Below are 24554 nucleotides of genomic sequence, written 5' to 3'. Positions count from 1 at the left end.
GAAATTCCTTTTAAATTGAAATTCCACCAGCCTTCCCACCAATGATTGAAATAAGCAAGCACGTTAAATCTTTTAAATAAAATTATTTCCGTCCAGAATACTTAATAAATAAACGAAAATTGTTTATTTTCTTTGTCTATTTTAACGACTAACCTGATAAAAATTGTTTTCTGAAAACAAAACTGAACGTAAAATCTATCCCTACTAATATTATAAATACGAAAGTAATTTTGTCTGTCTGTTCACGCTTAAGCCGCTGAACCGATTTAGATGAAATTTGGTATCGAGATAGTTTGAAATTCGGAAAAAGATATAAGCTTCTTTTAATTCACCCCTAAATGAGTGTAAGAGCCCCCTCTTACACTCATTTTATGTTTGTACTATAAGGAAATATTTAAAAAAGGCACTGGTAAAGCTCTAGGTTCATCTAGTATATTTATATACCGAAAAATTTAAAATGTCACCTTTTTTGCAACTGGTTAAAAACTTAAGTGTGATTTTAGTTTAGTTTCATATAAATATTTATACAGAGGCGAAGGTATAAAAGCGTCTACTATTCAAAAATAATTTGAAGTGTTTCTACGTGATAATGATTTATTAAAAAAAAATGTTTTAACTTGTAGAGCAATGAAAGCACGTAGAATTTGTAGAGCATTATCCGCACATTCTCAAATCGTGTCAACTTGATTGATTGGTCTCGTCTACACACTGTGAAAAGGTGGTGTCAATGTGTACAACACGTCAAGTGCTTAACAATGTATGTGTATATGTCATTTGATTTGTTCGACTGTGATCTGCCCTATTTCAAAACTTTCGTAACTGTTATGTATTGCTTGGTATGTCATAAGTTATATCGACTTCTCAACTTGGATACTCTGTGAAACTTTTTAGTGATATAGTCATTATTCGCTGATCTATGATAGCTTAACAAAAAAATGTAATAGCTTTTACGGTTTTTTTTTTTTAGCATATTCAAAATACTCGCCCAATTCAATTGAAAGTCGATATATATAGATATAGCCTTCATCCTGTTCATATAGGTACTATATAATCGATTTAAAATAATGTTGTTGTTACTTGGGTTTACTAAAACAGATGGACGCATCACGCGTAAAAAAAAACCTGTAAGAATTTACATGGCGTGGTGATTTATTTTTTTATATAAAATAGTTAGGTGGGTGGTTAAATGGGCAAACAGATGGTAAGTTGGTCACCATCGTCCATATATATTGGCACCGATAGAAATGTTAACCATTTCTTACAACTCTATCTTTATCTATCCTTGGGAACTAAGATTTTATGTCCCTTGTGCCTGTAGTAACACTGTCTCACTCCCCGTTCAAACCGGAACACAAACATACTGAGTGTTACTCTTTGATGGTAGTTAATGCGATGGGCGGGTGGTGCCTGCCCCGACGCACTCACAAAGCTACCACCAACTAAATGATATATAATGAGTAGATAAAAAGTCAAAGCAACTGTTCTTTACTCTTATCTGATAAAGTGCCACATTGCATACTATGTTAATTAATCCTTTGTAAGATAATAATTTAAATATATTAAGCGGGTTTATCACGCCAATAGACGAAGCGGTACTTCTGAACTTGACTACGTAATCAAAACACTGTGATCAAGTACTCATTATTATAATGTAGTTTTTCATAAGCTAACATCAAGGTGATCTTATGAATATTGACTGTCTTCTAGATTATATCTTTAAGCGGCGTCCGTATGTATACTTTCTCCTGTGATTTGAAATTTATAAACCGGTTTAGACTGGTAAGATCAAGTATTTAATAATAAAAACATGATATTTTCAATTTAATATTATGATATTACCAGTCTTTGACAAAGTGTGAGTGTGAAAATATATGTGTGTGTGCGTGCGCGCGTGTATCAATAAATAGATACAAATAAAGGCTGTTACATACGAACATGAAACAAAAAAGGGTTTATAGCTTGCTTTGTAACTATTAATTACTAACCAATATCTGATGACATCCGAAGATATCGCGAATTTCTCTATAAATAGACTTATATAAAAAATAATGGTTTACAATAAATAAAAATTCTAACTAATATTAAAAATGTGACAATTAGTTTGCTTATTTGTTACAACTTAACTACTCAACTGATTATTAAATAGATTTGTTTTTGCATTAATGGTCAGACTACAGAAAATGACATCGGGAATCTAACACTTGGCCCACCCTCCCAGTGAGGAGCGAAAACTTGTTGTCACACAAAAACATACAAAAATTTTACTTATTCTGTTTACAAACATAAATTTCACAAACGATATTTCTTTCATCACCTATTGCCTTACTGTTACTACACACACCCGCGTCATAGGCGCACGCGCACTAATCGGATGTGACGTCATACGACACCGGTAATCTCATTAGGGACCAGTGTTCCGCAACACGTGGACGTGGATTACGTTCTCTGAATAATAAAGACGTAGAGTACCAATGTTTGTAAAACTTTCATTTGGATTTTTTTTTCTGAAACCTTGGATTGTCATCAATGATATCTGAGTTTCTTATTCAACTTGATTCATTGAAAATCTTATCAACTTTCAAAAAGTAATTAATGAATTGTTTGAATGACTCGGTTAAGGAACTGTCGTTTATTTTTTATTTCGTTTATTCGAATCTACTATAAAACAGTTGGTTTCTAATATAGAAATGGCTGACCTGATCATGGAATAAACGACAATACCGAATAATCATCGTAAATAAAAAATAAATAGTTTGGGGGCGCTTGGAAAAAATACAAAAAATGCAGGCTGGATATATTTTTTAAATTGTATAAGTAGTTATTATAGATATTAAAGAAAATATGTCATAAATCGGCCAGGGTCTTATCTTTAATGTTAATATTAATTAAGGTTAATATCCTTAATGGATAATGATAATATTTTTGCTATACATTTACAATCACAATCATTTTAAAAATTAAACCAATATATCAATATTTCATCCAAATTAAGATAAGGGTTGGGATTCTTTTCCCAACTGTGGGATATTCACTGTCTCTTATTTTATTTCCTTAACATGTTCAATGAAATTTATTTCCAACATTTTTTTATTGACTTTCTGTAAAGTACATACCGTAAGTGAATAGTTTAGAAGACAGTATTACCCTTCTTGAATAAAGTAGAAATTGTAATTTGCATGATCGTGGACGTGAAACGTGTCTTTTCGAAAGTATCTAAATCACTATCATTCGGTATTTTACACTTATAAAATGACTATATAAATATGTTTTATAAGGTAGGTTTTTGCGAACGGTACAAGATAATGTAAATGCTCATTTCAATGGAAGGTGAAGTAAACACAAAAAACAACTTTGAACTTGAATTGACACGTCCTATAATAATCTATGGTATTAATTATGAATTTCTGAAAAATAGCGCTTTTTTGTCGTTGAACTCAGTATTGAAACTTCGTAATACAAACAGAGTCTATAAGTACTTTAGTAGAAGAGTAATTTATTTTAAATATGTGTTATGAATGTATTGATCAAGAACTGATCTAAAGTATAATATGCGAACTATTGTCCTTATTACGTAGAACAAGGTCGCATTATATATATATATAGAGGACAACATCACATACATTACTTTGATACCAATGTAAGTAGCTAAAGCACTTGTGTTATGGAAAATCAGAAGTAACGACGGTACCACATACACCCAGACCCGAGACAACAAAGAAAACTAATGAACTTTTTCTACATCGACTCGGCCGGGAATCGAACCTCGGAGTGGCGTACCCTTGAAAACCGGTATACACACTACTCGACCACGGAGGTCGTCAAAGTCGGAGGAGTCGCATACAATATTTAAATATAAGATTTGTCAATCTTGACTCCTTTTGCCATTCGAATGGACTACGTATAAAAGCGATAGTATTTTCGTTGTATAAATGTATTGACCTATCAAGTTTTTTGCGTAGGACGGTGTCGGTCACGGCTGGAAAGTAAACGCGAGTTCTTTACGCCTACGCTTTTTTTTATATTAGTTCTTATTAAAGTTTCTCATTTAATACGGATCCCTGTTACCTAGCACAATATTCGTAAAACTGAACGATTAGTTTTTATTTAAAAATCTAGTTAGTTATTTAATTTAAAAAAAAAACGACTCCATACAGGTTTTCATCATAGTGACGTCATATATCTTACTAAACTAAGGATCGAAATCCTATATCAATAATACATGCAACATACATACGTACAAGACTTAATATACATGCGTTAAATAAATAGTTCAAAATCAATGATGTAAATGGGGCCTCTCTCTATCAAAAGAGACTTTAATTTTAAACAAATATTTAAAATGTTTCAAATACAAACATATAAAGCATAGCTTACATACACAAGTTAAACTGTGACGTCTTAGCTGTACACTTAAATCCCATCAAAAACATAAATGTAAAAATGAGAGCCAAGTTAAATATTATAATATATACCTTGGTTGTTGTCTTCACCGACAAAAGAAGTGAGATCTAAATTTGTGCCAAGTTAAATAGTCCTTTCTGAAATTTTATTATAACTGCATAAAATATCATTTCTTCTTATAACTTGGGGTAATATATTGTTGCCTAAGGTCTGACTTGGCTAGTTCTTATATGTTTATAAACACAAATTGTAGTTTGTGTTTAAAATAACAAATTATAACTCAGAACATCTAAGAAGAATGGAGGACAGCTCAGTATTGCTTAGTTAGTATTAACGTACATTAAGAGCTGCGATGGTCCAGTCACTAGAAAACATGAATCTTAACCGGATATTGCAAGTTCATATCCAGACAAGTACCATTGAATATTTGCGTGCTTAATTTGTTTTTATAATTCATTTGTAACAGGCTTAGAACTTACGAAGGCTTTAATATAATTTGTATATGAGAACTAGCCAAGTCAGACTATAGGCATCAATATATTACCCCAAGTTATAAGAAGAAATGATATTTTATGTAGTTATAATAAAATTTCAGAAAGGACTATTTAACTTGGCACAAATTTAGATCTCACTTCTTTTGTCGGTGAAGACAACAACCAAGGTATATATTATAATATTTAACTTGGCTCTCATTTTTACATTTATGTTTTTGATGGGATATCACTACTTTTTGTATATAAATTATTAGTAGGTACTTATTAATAACAAAATTAATACCAAATGGTTTTTGTTAAGCTATTCTATTTTCTTATGTTTACGGGGTATAATTGTCTTTTTATTGATACGTTCTTATTTTTCTTGTAGGTACCTCTGAAATATTCGAGTGAATTGCCCATTCAGTGTCCGGATATTTTTTACGCGTTTTCTGTTTATATTTAATTTGCCCAAGTAGGGGTGGTATAATTTGCGCAGACGGTTGTACTCTACAATAGAGCTCTCTTGTGTCTTGATTTGACTTGGACCTAAATTGATAAGATGTACTCCATCTAAGTTTTTAACTCTAGAGAGGCCATCGTAAGCCTGCTCTTTACTTAAATTATGTTTAAATTGAATTGTTATTTTACGTGCGCTATTGCTGTTGTCGACGTCCTCAATGTACTTTCTCTATTTTTCCATTGGACCCATTCACCAGTCCTTTGCTGACATCAGCATGCTCACTCGATACTGTTCTTCCAAGCAATAAGGATCCCCGTTTGTAGCGCTAGAGTACAAACATAAAACATTCCTGTTACGATATACATACTCTACTACAGTCTCACGAAACCTATTTTATTGTTGTATACTAGTATACTCAAACAAAAAATATGCAGTCGAATAGACTAGGCAGCTTCCATCGGAAGGCATTGAAATAATTCTTATGAGCGCGGTTGCCACTCGCTGAGACATGTCCGCGTTAAGGTTTAATCGCAACGCTTCTATCCCGCTGCTTCGGCATCACGTCGCGCGCCGTGTACCGAAATACTTATTATTATTATTTTTTAAAGTATATATATAGATTTTGCACCATTGATGTGCGCTAAATGCTAGTTAATAACGTAATAAATACCAAAGTCGGCTATACTAATAAGTAATAAAACGGAAATATTTGGATTTAAAAAACTTAAGGATGGTATTCAACTTGTTATATATTCACGTGAAGACCCTAAAATCCACATTAAGACTGGCTGTCATAAGTTTTGATTGCTGGTTCTTACATCATTTTTTTATTACAGTTATTACAGGAACTAAGTATATAAGCGTTCCTATAGACCCAATAAAATGAAAAATTATAATAAAATGATAAAAAATTACCAGTTTCAGATTTTTTCCTTTATATTGGCTTAATTATCTACCTGCATGCCAAATTTCAACTTTCTAGGTCACCTGGAAGTAGGTTATAGTTTTGATCTATAGGTCAGTCAGTGATAAAAATGACGATTTTTGGACGTTAATATCTATATAACGATTTGAGATGCGTTTATGAAATTTGGAACACATATGTATCTCGCGAGTCTCAATATATGAGCCAAATTTGACACATTTATGTCAAATAGTTTTTGAGTTATGAGGAGGTCAAAAGTGGCTCCAAATGGTTTGTGTAATATTACACACGGTGCTGCACGCCAGTTCTGCTATACTAGAACTTGGCTGACACGCTACCGCGTGTCTAGATTACTTAATCCATGCTCCGAGTAATATAATAAACTCGAGCCGAAATGCTGTAACATTCAAACCGAATTGCTATTTTTATTATTAAAATTTAAACTAGTAATAAATTGAAGAACTGAACTTTATCAAAAGTTTTAGTTTGTGTATAATGAACAGTTTTATTATTTTCTTAATAAAAGTAAATGGATCTATACTAATATTATAAATTCGTCTCTGTCTGTCTGTCTGTCTGTTGCTCTTTCACGGCCAAACCACTAAACTTAATTTGATGAAATTTGATAGAAATTACGCTTAAATTTCAAGAGAAAACAACTCTTTTATCCCTTTTATTCCCTAACACTTGACTACCAACAACTAAAACGCAAGCGAAGCCGCGGGCGAAAACTAATACGCCATAAAGTCAAAATATACCTTTTATTAACAAATTGAGTTGGAATTGCACCACCTACATTGTTTGCACAGCTTGTAATAACTCTACTATTTCTGATGTCTCCCACGCCGAAATCTCCACGGGTTTCGATTTTGTTTACTCAAATTCGAACCTTTGACATTTCGTTAAACATTGTTATTAATTTAATGTAATATTTGATTATTCGATATTTTATTGCCTTTTTATATATATATATAAATATATTTGTTTCTTATTTTACTTCAAGTTTGATGTGTTTTTTAAATAGATATACGTATATGTATGTAGGTTGGTGTGTGGGTATTCGTTAAAAGTTCAAATATTAATTGGTTAATACGAATACCTTATTTCGTAAATCTAATGTCGTGTTGGTTGAAATGAAGACCAAAATATCCGGCTTGGTGGCGTCATTTCGTAAGGCTATGTCCCGCGGAGGACGGTCATATGTTAATGAGCCGGAAAATTTCTTTCTGGGCGATGGTCCCTTCTGCAACATAAGGTTTGAACTTATTCGACGAACACGTGTCACTGCGCGTTGGTGAAACAAGAAGTAAGATAATTTCATTGAATTTTATTTGACCTACGCAGATTTCTACAAGATGTTTTTTCACCGCCAGGTAGTAAATTATAAACAGAGAAAACTCTAGTCTGGATTTGATCACCTATATAAAGTTTTACTCATTTTATATAATGATAGTGGTGGTTAATTTGATGCCCACCTGATGTTAAGTGGTCACCACCGCCCATAGACATTGGCACTTTTAGAAATATTAACAATCCCTTACATCGCCCATGCGGCACCAACCTCAGTAAACTAAGATGTTTATGTGCCTTACTTACACTGGCTCACTCATCCTTCAAATCGTATAACAACAATATCAAGTATTGCTGCTTGGCGGCAGATGAGAGGTTGGTACCTACCCAGACGGACTTGCACAAAGCCCTGCCACCAAGGAACACTCCGTGAGGAAACCCTTCGCTGTAAGATATTTTGGTACATATAAGAAATTTTGTAACAAATAACCAGACCTTATCCAAAATTATTGCATTTTCGGGATGGTAACTTTCATTTTAGATGATAAAGTTACACCTTCGATTGAATAAAGGTACATTTCTCTACAGAAATATAAATTGAAACATTTTTGTAAAACTTAAAACAATACTTGAATCGGCGACCTCGTCTAGCAGTAATTCAATTGCAACCACGAGACAAGTGTCTATGCTTCGAGCAAATAGATTTCCACGATTCGTATCTTGGTTATAAAAACCAATTCGTTGACGGTAACATCGTTTGAGGTAGAAATTTACTTTGTAGGAAGAGTTGTGGTGTGTCCCGCCCGACTTCCCGCCTTCCCCCGTTATGCCCTGTCTCGAATGTTTCCGGAACTTTTATGGCAATTGTTTTCAATGATTAGAGACCCATTTAAGAGCGCGTTAGAATTGAACCAAAAACCAAAGTGTGTACTTAGCTAACTAGATAGTCTTTAGTTATGCAACCCACATATAAACGAAATGCAAACGCATATAACGACACATTTGTAAATATCCCTTATAGCTGATTTTGCGATTAAATCCCGACAAACTTATGGTTAAAAAAATTCATAAAGTGATACTATGAATACTTATAAATACATTTAAGCCTACACGTAGATATATAGTACAAAATTTAAAAAAATATTTATATTTGTATATAGTCATTTATTTGGTGGTAGTGCCCGCCGGGGTAGGTACAACCCACTCATCAGATACTCTACCGCTAAACAAAGAACACATAACCGAAACATTAACCAAATAATCAAAGAAAAGACAACTTGTAATTATGTAAATTATATAACATAAGTTATTTACTGTTTCTTTTGCATTATAGTATAGAGAATGAAAAGATCCTGTAAGCCACCTTATGCCAAATAAAAATTAACTTTATTTGAGTACCATTACAGCACTAATTTACAAGATTAATTTAAACCTAACCTAATTAAAACCTGTTTGGATTATACGAGTAGATTCTTCCGAGAAAACGCTAAGATAGTAGTCGTTGTTTTTTACATATTAAAAAATATGTATTTAAAACTAAACTACTACTTCAGAATTGGAAAAGTTCAATAAAATCCAACGGTTACTCTTTGCATACATACTAAACCTTTTTTATATACAATAGTGTTCACGTGTCGATTGTCAGCAATCATTTTCATAATAGAAAGTGAATTTAAACGTCAGAACAGATTTGAATTCAATTTGATGAAACAAATATCGATTTAATAAAAAAAAAAAAAAGTTTTTTAGCCATTTTTTTGTAGAGCAACATTGTTGGCGGCACAGTTAAAATCGATTTAAGTCTTAAGTCAATGATTACGTGTAAGTTTTTAGTAGTTTAAGATGATCATCAAAATCAATCTTTCACTCGTTCTAATCGAATGGTTAGAAGATTATTTTATCGCATGTAATGATTCAGTCACATATCATTCACACGCCTGTCTACTACGTCTTGATGTTGATAAAACATTAAAGAAACCAACAGTTTCACAGGTGTCGTCTGATTCATTAGTTGTTATGGAAATTCCTTAAACAAAATATATTAATCAACATGTACCTATTCTTAACCTATTTCAGAAATATTACGGTCCCTATTGTTGTATTCGCGTGATTTGGTCACAAACTTTTAGTGACTTCTTTTATTTAGAAGTCAACTTTACTTATGGAAAGTTCTACTACACATAAAACTGGCAAAAACCGGTCTTTGTCTTTTCTTAATGTATATGCCAATTATCATAATCAATTCAACGGTATTGAAGTTCATGTAACAACTGCAGTGTAATCTAGACAAGTTACAACAAAAAGAGTAGTATTAAAGTCAAAATCAAAATACTCTTTATTGTACACCAATAAACACATACATTAGTCACGTCCAAGAAAGATGCACAAGAGGCGGCTTTATCGCTAAAACAGCGATCTCTTCCAGGCAACCTTAAAGTAGAGGAAAGACACAGATAAAAAGAGGTAGGGGTGTACATAGCAGACATAAACATTATATATAAATACAGTGAAATTATAATATATTTAAAATAAAATAATGTACAATACTTCATATAAAGGTACACATGCATACACATATGCATTTTTTTTTTATTATATCCGGGCAGTCATATGACTCCACTCCACCTGATGGTAAGTGGTAGTGGAGTCCAAACGCGAAGACCACTAATACAATCAGATAGAATGAACTGCACTAGTCACCCTCGCCATACCAGACCGCAAGATGCCTCTTCACGCCTCGTTTGAAGGCACCCAGGTTATAAGAGGAGGTCACACGTGTGCTGGTAAAGACTTCCATTTATTGGCGGTGCGACAAAGAAAAAAGTTGCCAAATTTCTTTGTGCGCGACGGAATCGATGTCACAGTTAGGCGGTGACATGTATATGATTAGATATAACATATATAAAATTAAATTCTATTTTTTACAATCTTTACAGAATAAATAAATTATATGCCCAATTTCGTGGTAATCGGTCAAACGATGTCGAAGTATATTAATCTCAATCAGATACACAATGTCCGTAATATTTAACTACGCGTCGTTGTAGTAAATTTCAGTTCACAATTATGGACTTCATTTTAAAATGTAATATATCAATTAGCAATAATCTACCGGCTAATAATTAAATTTACAACGCTTCGATGACTCCAAGCAGATAGTGAGTTTCGTCTATATCGTGTGCAATTTTGATTACATTCACAGTATCGGATATTGGATAAAATGGATCGGTTAATTAAGTATCAGACGGATTAATATTATTTAAAAATATATATAGATAAGCATTTAGAACACAAATGTTCCTTTTTCAATTTAATATTTTGCATTTTTAGTCCTGTCCTTTTCTCAGATTTCCGAAATTGCGCAAACATTTTTATGGGAGCCAATAATTGTGCTATAGTGTACAAGGGTGTGCACAAATCTATATCGCGCACAATATTCCTTCGTTCCCATAATTCAAGCTGTATTTTAGCTAAGGACCTCGGCACCTGCAGCCGTATAAGCTTGCTATATCAACCAGCTATCTTATATATTTTTTTGCAACTTCGACGAATTAAAAACGATTTACGTTTGTAGTAAAGTAATAAAAATCAATGCCATAAGTAACGGAGCAATTACGCGATTAACTGAATGTACTCTGCTTTAAGCCGGCAATTAAGACTCAGGTGTTCGGAGACAATTTTGTATCCTACATTAGGATATCTAAGTGGTCGTAAATTTTAGTCGGTAAGAGCAAATGTTTTGCTATAAATTTTACTAAATGTATGATAAAATCCACAACAACATTTGGAAAATATACGAGTATACATCGAAATTTAGCAAGTTTTCGAATATCAATATTTTTCCATGAAATATTAGCTTAGATTTACAAATAAAAAGTAAAGTAAATCAAGATAAATATTTAAAGGGCACTTTGGACGAAATAAATTTTAATAATTTAGTAACAAGTGCTCCGAAGAGGCCATCTATATTTAACTTAAAAAGTTTCATGCTTGTCCTATAATTATTCGAATTGTGTGTTATTTTATCTTAAACTTTGTCTTTTAGCTTGATTGAAAAACGAGACTTTAAGAACTGTTATTTTGGTATCTTGACAAGTCAAGTCAAAGTCAAAGTCAAAGTCAAAGTCAAAAATCTTTATTCAATATAGAAGTGTTTGCACTTGCTTATTGATTGTCAAAAATCTACCACTTTTTTTTTTTAAAAAAAATTTGCTGATATTGCTTTTTAAAAAAATTACGGCCTTGTAAAGTTTGCTGTGCGGGTGTACTGTTGAACTATCTTAATTTATCTCGTTCTATCTTAATTTATTTGATATTCGAAAGAAGAAGACAAGATTGTTCAATTAATCACTCTTTAATTAAAGTTTATAAATAAAACCCTAACTTTACGTTAGTTAAAAAATATATGTTGCAAAGTAAATACAATATTTTTCTATATTTATCAACAGAAAAATATGAAACAAATAATTGCAATTAATTACTTTCTACCCGCTCCGGTTAGCGCGTCTCTTTATTAATAAGTGTTATTTTTTATTATTTTTATTATTTATTACTGTAATTATTTAACAATGTATTATATTAATTACCATTGTTTTAGATTTATTGCAATTAAGATTGACTTTTTGAAATATTTCCTCTTGTTTTCTTGCAATCTGTGTGAATTATATCGTAAAAAGGGACGGAAGTGTGTAACAGGAAACCGGGAAAGCGCGCGCTATTTGATTTGATTTGACCAATGAGCGCGCGCGCTGCTAGAGTTAGCCTTCAAATAGCACCAACCCATTTCCCGAGAGGATACATAATAATGTATAAACATCTAACATCTCACTCTGGTAATAAGCAATAGCTTATTACCAGAGTGAGATAAAAAAAAGGCTTTTATAAACACTATTGTATTGCCATTTTACAGAAATGTATTAAACGTAAAGCTACTACTGGTTCGGAATGTTCATTTATATAATAAAGGATGTTTTTTAAAGACTAAATATAGTACCTCCAGATTATGTCATGTACGAGCCAGCCGTGGTGCACTTGGAGAATAAAAAAATTTTCTAAAAAAACACTAGACTAGCGGAAACCGGTGGACGTTGTCAAGTCTGTCGATATGTATATATGTCACGGCAATCGGTTGGACTGTATAAACATGGATCTGTTGCAGCGCTATCTATCGACGAGTTACGACAAAGTATAAAATATACATATATATGTGTTAACTTTCATGGCGATCGATCGGACGGTGTCGAAGTCTGTTGATCTCAAGTAGATATGCCAATTATCTGATATACGAATTTTATTAAACTATAAAACACATATTGAGTTTTTTCCAATAAAAATGTAATTGTTCGCGAAACAATTTCGCGTTTCTAGTGTTTTATTTATTGCCTCTTTAACTTATTGCATTGTATGTTAGAATTCTATGTATTTGCCTTTTCATTCTCATCTGGTACATTTGGACATAAGTCCATCATTGATCAGCTATCCATCCTTTGTCTGATTTCATACGCATGATCACTCTATAAAGGAAAGCGCACTGCACATTTGTTTCCAACGTGTATTGTGCACTTTATTTTGATTAAAACCTCATTTTGCATCAACCTGCTTTCAGGAAAACATTGCACGCTATCAAGTTTAGTGATTAGCTTAAGCGTCATCAAAATGTTTTAGATGAAGATAGAAAAATAAAATTTGTTTTATTTGCCTTATAATTGTTATCTATTTGAAAATAAATATATTAAGAAAATTTATTTTATTTATTTATTCATTTATTTATTGGAAAAGTTCCACCATCAACTTATCACTGAGCACTTAAAATTAATATCTGACTTGGGTAACATACAAAGTGATACGTCTGTAAAGTTGTAAACAACATTATAATTTTTTTTATATTGATATTCTAAAAGCAAAATTAAATAACTTTTAACTGGTCCGACTCGAGGGTCGGATGCTCGGGATCTGTGGCCTTACAAGACCCATGAGGTAGTCAAATGAATGAGTTGAAAATATTCCACGCAGTCTGCATAAATATTCGAAAAGGGATATTTTTTTTTCGAACATAAACATTTTTAAGTTAGTCTGAAAGTTGAATGCGCGCGGAGTTCATACCCTGATCCAATTTCACCTGCATTCAAATGAACGATGCATGGAAAATCTCACATCAAAAGCAGGCACGGTTCAACATTTCATAGTAAGTCTTTGTATTTGTAAATCGGGTCACGATCTACGTTGAGACAAAAGCTATTTCATACAGTGAAGCATATGACAGGTAATTCTCAAGTTGCGGTTCACTAATAGCAATACGATTACAACTTATAAAATAAAGCAGCTAGGCTACTAAAAACTGCTTCAACAGCACACAAGCTCAAAAAATGGAATACATTGTAACAAAACTGATGTTTTTACCTCGAGATTGAAAGGGCTGTCCATATGTTGTGTTATGTGGTTACAGAAATGAAATACTGCCCATTACTTTTGTTATTGGATTTGTGTGTAATGCAAAAGAGATGTGGTTTCCCTTAGAAGGCGATGATATTGCTTTTCATATCCATTAGATAAATTGTACTGTCTTCAACAGATTATGCATGTAGGTTTTACTTTCAACGTTAAAATGATAATGCGGTCGGAGCTTTATTACGAACGACCTCCTTTGTTGTGTGAATAGTATCATCTACGTCGATGTTATATAGTTTGCATCGGTTGAAATTGTCGTGAGACGTCAAAGTTTTTTTGATTGGATTATGTTTTTTTAAAATTTATTCCTCTCTCTGTTTCAGGTACGTTTGGTTACATTGTATCGTTGAAATAGTAAGTTGGTCATGTATTTAACGTTTATTAAACATTACTTACGTGATATGACTACTGATAAAATATGATTAGATAAATCTGCGTATGGCAGGAATAATGAATAATAAACAAGAGAGAAGTATCAGGTAAAGATGCCCTATTAAATATATTAATCTACCCTTTTAATTAATTATTAACGGATTGAATACGGTATATAACATATTTTTTTTTAAGTCTTAGTTAGGAGGATATTGTTAACTTGATAGTAAGTGGCCATCACTGCCCATAGACATTAATACCGCAAGAGAAAGTAATTGGTGCTCGTATTGTTTATTACCAGTTACCAGTTTTGGGTATTAATATGTCCTGTCTCTTGTGTCTGTGGTGACACTTGCTCACTTACGCTTACGGGAACGAATCGATATAAAGCTGTTTTATGCAAAATCTCCAAGTTCAGGAATCCTAATAGTTCCGTTGGATATTGCTAGACAGATATAGTAAATAACGGCCTGTGGATGCCCCACTGCTGGGCAAATGTCTCACGCTTCTCGTTAAATCAACATGTGACAGGATTTAAAGGAGCCGATAATGAAATTAGATATAAACGCAAATTAAGCATATAGAGGCTTCGTTCTTGCCCGATTTTGAATGCGTAGTCTTCGGCTTGGATTCACTTGTTCTAGCCACTCAGTTCCTGCTATCTAACATATATTATTTTTTTTTTTTTCTATACGGATAGACAGACACTTACAGTCGCGTTGCCATTAATATTCACTAATTACCACGACTCTTAGTTAAATTCAAAGCGAGTTATATTTAGAAATCGCTCGGTTGCATTAAAATTTAAAAATAAACTCTGCGAAAAGGGTTCGGCAACATCAAAGCTAGAGTCCGGTGCGGGTTTTTTTTCCTGTGACGTCATCGGCAGGACGCCAGGACGCTAATTACTATATCAAATATTCAAGAGGCGTTAAAAGTGAACGCTTTAGACTCTTTGATTTTTATGGCGAGTACTTTTTATTGTAATGTTTAGAGTTAAGAATGCTTTGTTACAGTATTCCTTGTACATATAACACCTCCTCCGTGGTCGAGTAGTGTGTACACCGGTTTTCATGGGTACGCCACTCCGAGGTCCCGGGTTCGATTCCCGGCCGAGTCGATGTAGAAAAAATTCATTAGTTTTCTATGTTGTCTTGGGTCTGGGTGTTTGTGGTACCGTCGTTACTTCTGATTTCCATAACACAAGTGCTTTAGCTACTTACATTGGGATCAGAGTAATGTATGTGACGTTGTCCAATATTTTATTATTATTATAACAGTCTCGTTTGCTAGTAATCAGGTTATCTTTATATAAATGAAATGACGTTATAATTTTATTCTACCTGCTGACATTTATGTTTTTTTTTTTTTATAATATAGATATTTCTACGGTCCTATGTACCATTGGGTTGTGGTAATAAACACTGTATGAAATTTTTAACACTCTTTACATCGTCAATGCGCCATCTAACTCAGGAGCTATGATGTTTGTATGTGTACGTAGCTACACAGGCTCACGCACACTTCGAAACCGAATACAACACTAAGTATTGTTGTTTGGCGATAGAATAATTGATACATTGGTTGAACCTACCCAAGCGGACTTGCCTTCGAGAAACAATGATTAAACTTAAAATGTTTTGATGTCTTAATAGAGAAATTGTGTGCAATTATATCGGCAATACTTTAAATTATAATACAATAAAGTAAAGAAGACCGTATAAGTAAAACATTTTATGAGATATTATTTGTTTTCTTAAATTAAGGTCATTATCAATTAATTTATTTATTAAAGCTAATCATCTAATTAGCTATATGAATTCGCGATTGATTCAATATCGCTCTATTTATAGTAATTAGTATTAAAAAGTAATTAGTAACCCTTATGTCGTTAGAGGTGATATTAATCAAATTATTGTACCTATAAACATATACATAAATTACATTCACTAAAGATGCACAAGAGGCGCCCTTATAGCTAAAACAGTGATCTCTTCTAAATACGAAAGGTGTTATGTACCATATTAGTTGCAAAACGAATTCTAAAACCTCGACCGTACCGATCAATCTCCTTCGCGTCTTCACCATCGTATGTGACATTGATGAAATAATCTGTACCACTACGAGATAAAAAATTATTTAAAAAAAAAAAAAACATTATTCATGTACACGTTTTGATTGAGCGGTGGTGGTCGAAAATGACAGAACGAACCGATTCGAAAGTTATAGGGGTGGGTATTTAATAAAAAAGTACCTTAACTATTTTGTTAGTACATTACATTACTAAAAAAATATTTATTTAATGATACAAAAACATTTTATATGATGGAAAGAAAACTACTTATAAATACAATTCCATAAAGTCGAAACTTATTTGTATTAACGGTTTAATTTTGCATAATTTAATTTTTAATACGATTTTAATAATAGTTATAGTAAGTATCTACTTAACAATTTATATAAAGAATATTTAAAGTTTAATGCTAATTGACGGACTTCTTATGCCATTAAATTCAACAACCCTATGATTTTTAACAACGCTCTTCCAAATCAATCTGATTAATCAAATCAAATCAAAATATACTTATCGTTATCGTTATTTAACAAACTATTTAAAGTAAATCTACCACCGAGAAGAACCGGCAAGAAACTTAGTAGTTCCTCTTTTTCAACATCTAAAAATACAGTCATGTTAGTCAAACACAATTATATATGTATGTTATGTCTCCTGCCTGGAATTCAACAAGCATTAACTCGACGCTACCAATACCGAGTTGTTATATTTTTTCACTTTAAAAAAATGCCTCAGGTTATGCTTCTGGTTATATAAAATTCGGGGCCGCCTCGTCGACGCATCGAAACGAGTGCAGCTGCATCGACTGGCCCGGGCAAGGCTCAAGGCATTCACTCTCAAACCTGCGCCGGACACAGACGCGTGCTATGACACGTATAAATTATCAATTTTATTTCATTCACGATTCTCCAACAAAATAAAATATTCTCTTAAAATTAATTAGGAAACCATAGCATGCACTATTAAGCAAAAATTATTTAACACAGTAAGTTACGTTAAAATTTAGATAATAATGAATATATAAAATAGTACCTGTTATGTATCATTTGCATTAGCAGCCTGTAAATTTCCCACTGCTGGGCTAAAGGCCTCCTCTCCCTTGAGGAGAAGGCTTGGAGCATATTCCACCACGCTGTTCCAATGCGGGCTGGTGGAATACACATGTGGCAGAATTTCGTTGAAATTAGACACATGCAGGTTTCCTCACGATGTTTTCCTTCACCGCCGAGCACGAGATGAATTATAAACACAAATTAAGCACATGAAAATTCAGTGGTGCCTGCCTGGGTTTGAACACGAAATAATCGGTTAAGATGAACGCGTTCTAACCACTGGGCCATCTCGGCTCTTCTAAGTATGTATCATTTACTCACTTTTTAAAAATCAAATAAATATTAGAAACTTATACTCCAATTTAAATATACTCTAATCGATTTAACATTAAGGTATTTGTTAGTTTAAAAGTTTAGTAATGGATACTCCGAATATGGATCACGCTGTAAGAATGAATATCAAAATCATTTTAGTAACTGCTATATTGTCTATAGAGCCTTGGAATATTAGATAATATGTATATTTTTATTTTACCTCAACTTATCCTATAATATCTTAATTATAAAAATATTATTACAAAAATTATATTCAACATCCATTACCTGTAATTATGTAGAATCCATTGTGTATGAAAAATTTCCGCCTGCTATTATATTGAGGTCTGTATTGGTTCAGGTAGCATTATGGTGGTTTTCTATACATATAATAAAATTGGAGTGTCTGTTTGTAATATTAAAATAACTGCGTTTTACTAAATGCATATGTGTACACGGTACACATACCGAAATAACATTTTTTACTATTTTCGTTTGTCTGTCTGTTTGTTCCGGCTAATCCCTGGAACGGCTGGACCGATTTTGAGGGAATTTTCACTGGCACATAGCTGATGTAATAAGGAATAGAATTAAATGTAAAATAATAATAAAATCACGCTTTTCTAAATTCCATCGCGCACGAAGTCGCGGTCACAGCTAGTATATACTAATATTATGAAGAGTTAAAATTTGCTAGTACTTTTTTTTTCTATGATATATGTTTGCAGACGGACCAATGAGCCACTTGATGATGCAACCACCACTGCCCATAGACAAGAGTTCTGTAGGAGATATTAAACATACCTTACATCACCAATGCGCCACCAACCTTGGGAGCTAAGATTAATGTCCCTTGTGCCTGTAGTTATACAAGCTCACTCACCCTTCAAATCAGTAGTGCGATTCTGTAAGAATTCACATCGTATCTCACTTGTGAAATGTTGAGAACCGACTAACGGTGATTCGTCATTTTGATACGTATAACCTTTGATATATATAATGTTTATAGTCAAAGTCGCGTATTACATTCTGAACTACACGCTCTTGTTCTGAGATGAGTTTCGAGTTTATTTTTACAACATAGCTCTACAGAACGCAATAATACTAAGTATTACTGCTTAGCGTTAGAATTTTATACACATATGATGAATAATGTTTGTTAGAATTTATACACATATGATGAAAAATGTTTGTTTGTACGTACGGAGTGTTCTCGGGTACTGACGATCGAATTTTAAAATTGTTATCACTGGTCGAAAACAACATTATTCCTGAGTGCTATAAGGTATAGGTCATATTTATATTTTATCATTTTCTTTATTAATAAATTGTTACTCACCCTTCAAACCGTAATCCAACAATACTGAGTACTGTTGGTTTGTTTTTTTTTTTTTTAAGTATACTAGCAATTACTGTTAGTATTTAAAACGGGATATTTACCATGTTTTTTATTTTTATTTGTTGGAGCTCGATATTTCGACATTATCTACGAATGTCTTGTTCCCGTTTTAAATACTGTTAGTAATAAAAATAACCATGTTAATTTAAAATCTTATATATACTAGCAATGCCCCAAATTAATTAAGAAATTACTAATATTCCTATTTAGCCCTCCTCTTAAGCTTATCACTTGGAGTGGGGACGACAATAACCCAAGGAGCCAGGATCAATCCCGCGACTTTTTACATCGCTTGCACAGAGCCCTACCACCAAAGTAAATATGTTAATATCAATATGTTGGAAACGTTGGTGTATCATATCGGGTATAATTGACTTGGATGTTATTCACGCGTGATTGGTATCTGTTGATGACGTCATGTCTCGTATAATATGTCACTTGCATGCAATAAGGTATGGAAATCTGAGCGCTTTATCTTGTAAATCAAATTTAATAAATGTATAGTATGGATATTAAATATTTTCAAGTAATTAGATGAATACTCGTCATCTATTCTCTCTGTGATGAGTCTATAATTGACTTTATATTCTCTGAACGTTCCCTTCAAATCTAAACTTAACAATAAATAAATATCAATAAATATTGGACAACATCACATACATTACTCTGATGCCAATGTAAGTAGGTAAAGCACTTGTGTGTTTGGCAAATCAGAAGTAACGACTGTACCAAAAACACCCAGACCCAAGGCATCGTAGAAAACTAATAAAATTTTTTTACATCGACTCGGCCGGGAATTGAATCCGGGACCTCGGAGTGGCGTACCCATAACAACCGATGTACAACAATGTAATGTGGTGTACAATACCTATCACCAATAAAATGGATATGTTGTATGATAATAATAATATTTTATTGTTATCCATTGCAAACATATAAAAAATAGCCGTGACTCCTGAATCCTCCTACTGGTGTCACCCGTGCGTCTGAAATCAGTTCCATCCCATAAAATAATCACAAAGTCTTACTATACAAAGTGCCTTATTATTATTTATTCTAAGTTAATATATATAATACAATATATATTATGATGAATGAACCAATGAATTTAGAATAATCATCTTTTCAAAGCTTAGTAACTAAGACAATACATTTTATAACTTTGCATCATTTTAAACGTTAAAATATGGGGCTAAGAATAAAGATGTAGGCCCTTGTCAGGCTTTAGTAATGCAAGTAGGTATATATCTCACCTGCTGCTTCCTTACCACTGAGCAACACTTGCGCAGTACACAGTTGCACTTTGTACTCTGCGGTTGCATTTCTGTGTACGGTTACGCATTGTAATATTTCCAAAAGCACATGTAAATTGGTATTTTAAAAGATAACATTTATTGTACCTACTACCAGTTCGGATGCAAAATTCTTGCGAGAAAAACCAGCAAGAAACTCAGTCGTTCTTTTTTTTATAATTGTAATGGAAAAGGCGTTTGTCTTTCATCTCACCTGATGGAAAGTGTAGATGAAGACGAAGGTGGTACACGCCCATCCAAAAGAAACCTATTCACTCTACTCTTAAAGGCTCCAGAGTTCAACTTATCAAGACAAATAGACCCAGGCAGGTCGTTCCAAATCTTGGAAAAAAAGTCGTTCATTTTTTAATTAATGTCAACCGTATTACAAGTAAAATGTATCGTGTATGGATATCAACTAATACTAACTGTAAGCTCTCTTATCTCTATACTAGTATCTAACTAATCATGATCCTCCTGCCCTTATCCCAATTTTACTTGGGGTCGGCGCAGCATATCTTCTTCCATACTTCTCTGTCGGACGTCATCTCACAAGAAACATTATTTCTAACCATATCGTCTTTCACACAATCCATCCATTGTTTCTTTGGTCGTCTCCTTCCTCTATATCCGTCCACATCCATGCTCAAGACATTCCTCACAACATGGTCCTCATTCCTCCGTATAACATGCCCATACAATTTTCCACATAGCTTCTCGTTTACCGGTGCCACTTTCGAACTTAAACCTTATCTATACAAATATAAATGCAAAAGTAACTCTCTTGTATTTATACATATGTTACGCTTTCAAGGATAATCCACTTTACCGAATTTAATGATATTTGCTATGAAGTTTAAAATGCAAGGAAGGACAGTTTTTTGTACCTAAACCACGAACGAACAAAAAAGTAATAACCCAAACACACACACATTCAAAGACGAAATCATAAACTTAATCTACTGACCTGTTTATTAAAAGTATTTATTCTTCAATGTAACAAAATCAGAATCTCAATGATCAACCGCTTGCCATCAGGTGACCGTCTGCTTGTCTGATCCGACAATGATATGTTTGTATAGTAAAATGCTGCCTTTAATCTTATGTATGCAAATTTATTGTTGTTTTTGTTCGTATTTAATATTGTCATGGCATATGCGTGAATGTTTGTGTTGTAGTACTATCAACGTACAATACAGGGCGGACATTTCTTATCTTATAATTGCTTATAAATAATTTTATAGAGTGTGAGAATGTAACGCGTGCCTTAATTAATTATAAGGAAATAGATAATTAGTATAAATATTTATTATTTAACGAGACAAGAAAGTCTTATTCGAAAATTTTTAGGACACTGTATTTTTTTTTTTATTTAATTTTAATATTAATAAAAAATACATCAAAATAATATGTATTTTTGTAGGTAATAAAATAAGTACTTATTTAAAGGGGAGTTGGAAAAATACTTATTGTACTACAATTTACGATATATATTTGTAATACCATTTTAAATTACGAATTTAATATAATGTTAAATAAATTTTAATCATTTGATTTACTTTAAAAAAGGAAGCCTTTCAAGTTGAAAAAAAAAACATAAACAAGCTTACGTTAAATATTTTAGCAGCTTTACAAACTGGTTGTAAAGAAATGTATATCTCGAAGCCATAGCGCCAGGTGTGGAGACACATCTGCCTGTTTCTTAAAAGATGCAAACTGGCACGTGGGCGCAGATATCCCATACCAGATGTCGGTATTTGAATCATTAGACAACAATTTATTTAAAATAAATAATGTATTTGAATAGACTTTCATAATTATTTAATTATGTACGTATATATATATATATACGTAATAATGTATGTATGTAGCTATTAAACAGATTCATAAAATAAAAATAAATATAAAAATAAATAAATATTGAACAACATTACTCTGATCCCAATGTAAGTAGCTAAAGCACTTGTGTTATGTAAAATTAGAAGTAACGACGGTACCACGTACACCCAGACCCAAGACAACAGAAAACTAATGAACTTTTTTTTACATCGATTCGGCCGGGAATGGAACCCGGCCATCGAATTCTCGACCACAGAGGTCGTCAAATAAAATATTTATCGTAATACATACAAGTTTGGTTTACGCTGCGCACGTTAGTAAGCTCTCAGTCGGCAGGATTTATACACCTATCCAGTCCTCCTTCAATTGGTGAAAACTGATAAAAAAATCGTTCCGCAGTTTTTGAGTTAATCGCGTCCAGGTAGACAGACAGACGCGACGGGTACCGATTAAAAAAGTCTATTGTATGTAGTGATGATCCAAAGAAAGTATTAGGCCCTGACTGGATTCGGAAGACGGAGACCGATATTTGATGTACCTTAAGAAAGAACTATAACCAGTTTCCAGCCAGCAATGGGTAACGATTATCTGACCATGATTATGATGATGAAAACGAATACCGTACGTTAACTGCCAAATTAATCTTTATTTCTTGAAACTGATTAATGAAAATCATTTTTAAAACTATAAAAAAGTCTCTAAACGATCTCTATTGTCCGACATGATATTCTCTCATGGCATTTAAGTCGAAATCAATAGGTGTCATTAGGTATCCTACGCCTATTTTCCAGTCTAGTGAATCGATACCATAACAAAAGAGCAGGTCATCGCACTACGGATTACGATTTACGGAACTCTCGATAGAACAATGATGCGTTAATTGAATTACATTTCAACAGTCATAAGACTGCAGTGCGAATTGAGTGTTCTTTATTTAAACGATAACCGAAATGAACGACGCATTGTATTGGAAACTTTTGAAAAATCCCCGTACTGTTGATATCATATGCAAATTACTTTTTGATCGGTTTATATAAAATTCCAACTGAAGTATCTCCTGTCGAAAACGAAGATTTCAAGATTTGAAATCGGTTGACAGGCTAAGAGTTATTCGCGCATATGGCGAGCAGATGCCATTGCAAATTTAAGGGTTCTCATGGATCTCACTATCAGTTATTGAATAAGTTGATATGAGAACACCTCTAAGGCGGTGGTTTGATGCCCCACCTAATAAGAATTTATTTATTTATTTGCACAAATTTATAGGTAGACTTAATACCAAAAGGCGTTATTTTCCAGTCAACTCAAGATATACTGAGAGTCTTTACACTGAGGGTGTAACCAAACATACACATACACAATATACAAACTTAAACATAAAGCTGACCTTAGTAAACACACATATTAGTTATAGGAAAGAAAAATATGGACCCGACTCAAGGGACAAACTAAATGAAGGAAAATTACGTAAACATGTAGTATGACGTTGGAAAAAGTCTTAACGTTATGTTTAAATGATATTTTAGAATCAATCATAAATGTTCTGTAAAGCCTTCTCATACTTCTAGCAATACGCTCGGCATTTATGTAAAATTCATTTTGTTTTACAATTAAGTAATAAATGAATATTGAAATTCGTATGAAAATATCATTGGTAATCATCGTTTCACACAATCGATTTGAATATTATCCAGAGAAAATAAAGTAAATGAAATATATCGATCTCTAACCTAATGGTGATACAAGTTACTTAAACATATACAGTAATACAATTATAAACCAAACCAACGATTATTTTCTTTTGTGATTCGGTCTGTATATTCGTCCGTCCTTGAAATGTTATCTTTTCTACGTTAAATAACATACATTCGTTGCCAAATATTTGTAAATAGAAAGTCGATATTACATTTCTCTGTTCAAATAAAATTTAAGTGTCTCTGTGTATTTAAAAATATATTTCAAAGTCAATGTAGCTTGTAAGTAATCAAAAATATAAAAACGAATTTATTTTTTTGGCCGATTACTTTAAAACTTGAAATTACTGCCAAACTAATCAATTATTGTCAATTCGTGTTACAATACAAATGTAATGCGGGAAAAACTGCAAACGTATCTGTGTGTTTTGTTTCTACGTATTATAAAATAAAGGCGTTTCCAGTCTTATGTCTTTTTATAAATAAGCAGAGTGATTCAAGAAGAAGATTTATATGTA

At 32.8% G+C, this 24554-nt stretch overlaps 1 protein-coding gene across 2 annotated transcripts in view; it reads left to right on the top strand.

Annotated features, from left to right (window-relative positions):
* LOC125073808 (IQ motif and SEC7 domain-containing protein 2) overlaps positions 1–24554 on the top strand; it is a 175099-nt gene that overhangs the window by 36421 nt on the left and 114124 nt on the right. The window lies entirely within an intron of this gene.

This window comes from Vanessa atalanta, chromosome 25 (genome assembly GCF_905147765.1).
Source record: "Vanessa atalanta chromosome 25, ilVanAtal1.2, whole genome shotgun sequence".
Lineage (NCBI taxonomy): Eukaryota > Metazoa > Arthropoda > Insecta > Lepidoptera > Nymphalidae > Vanessa > Vanessa atalanta.
This window is presented reverse-complemented; position numbering and strand designations above follow the sequence as displayed.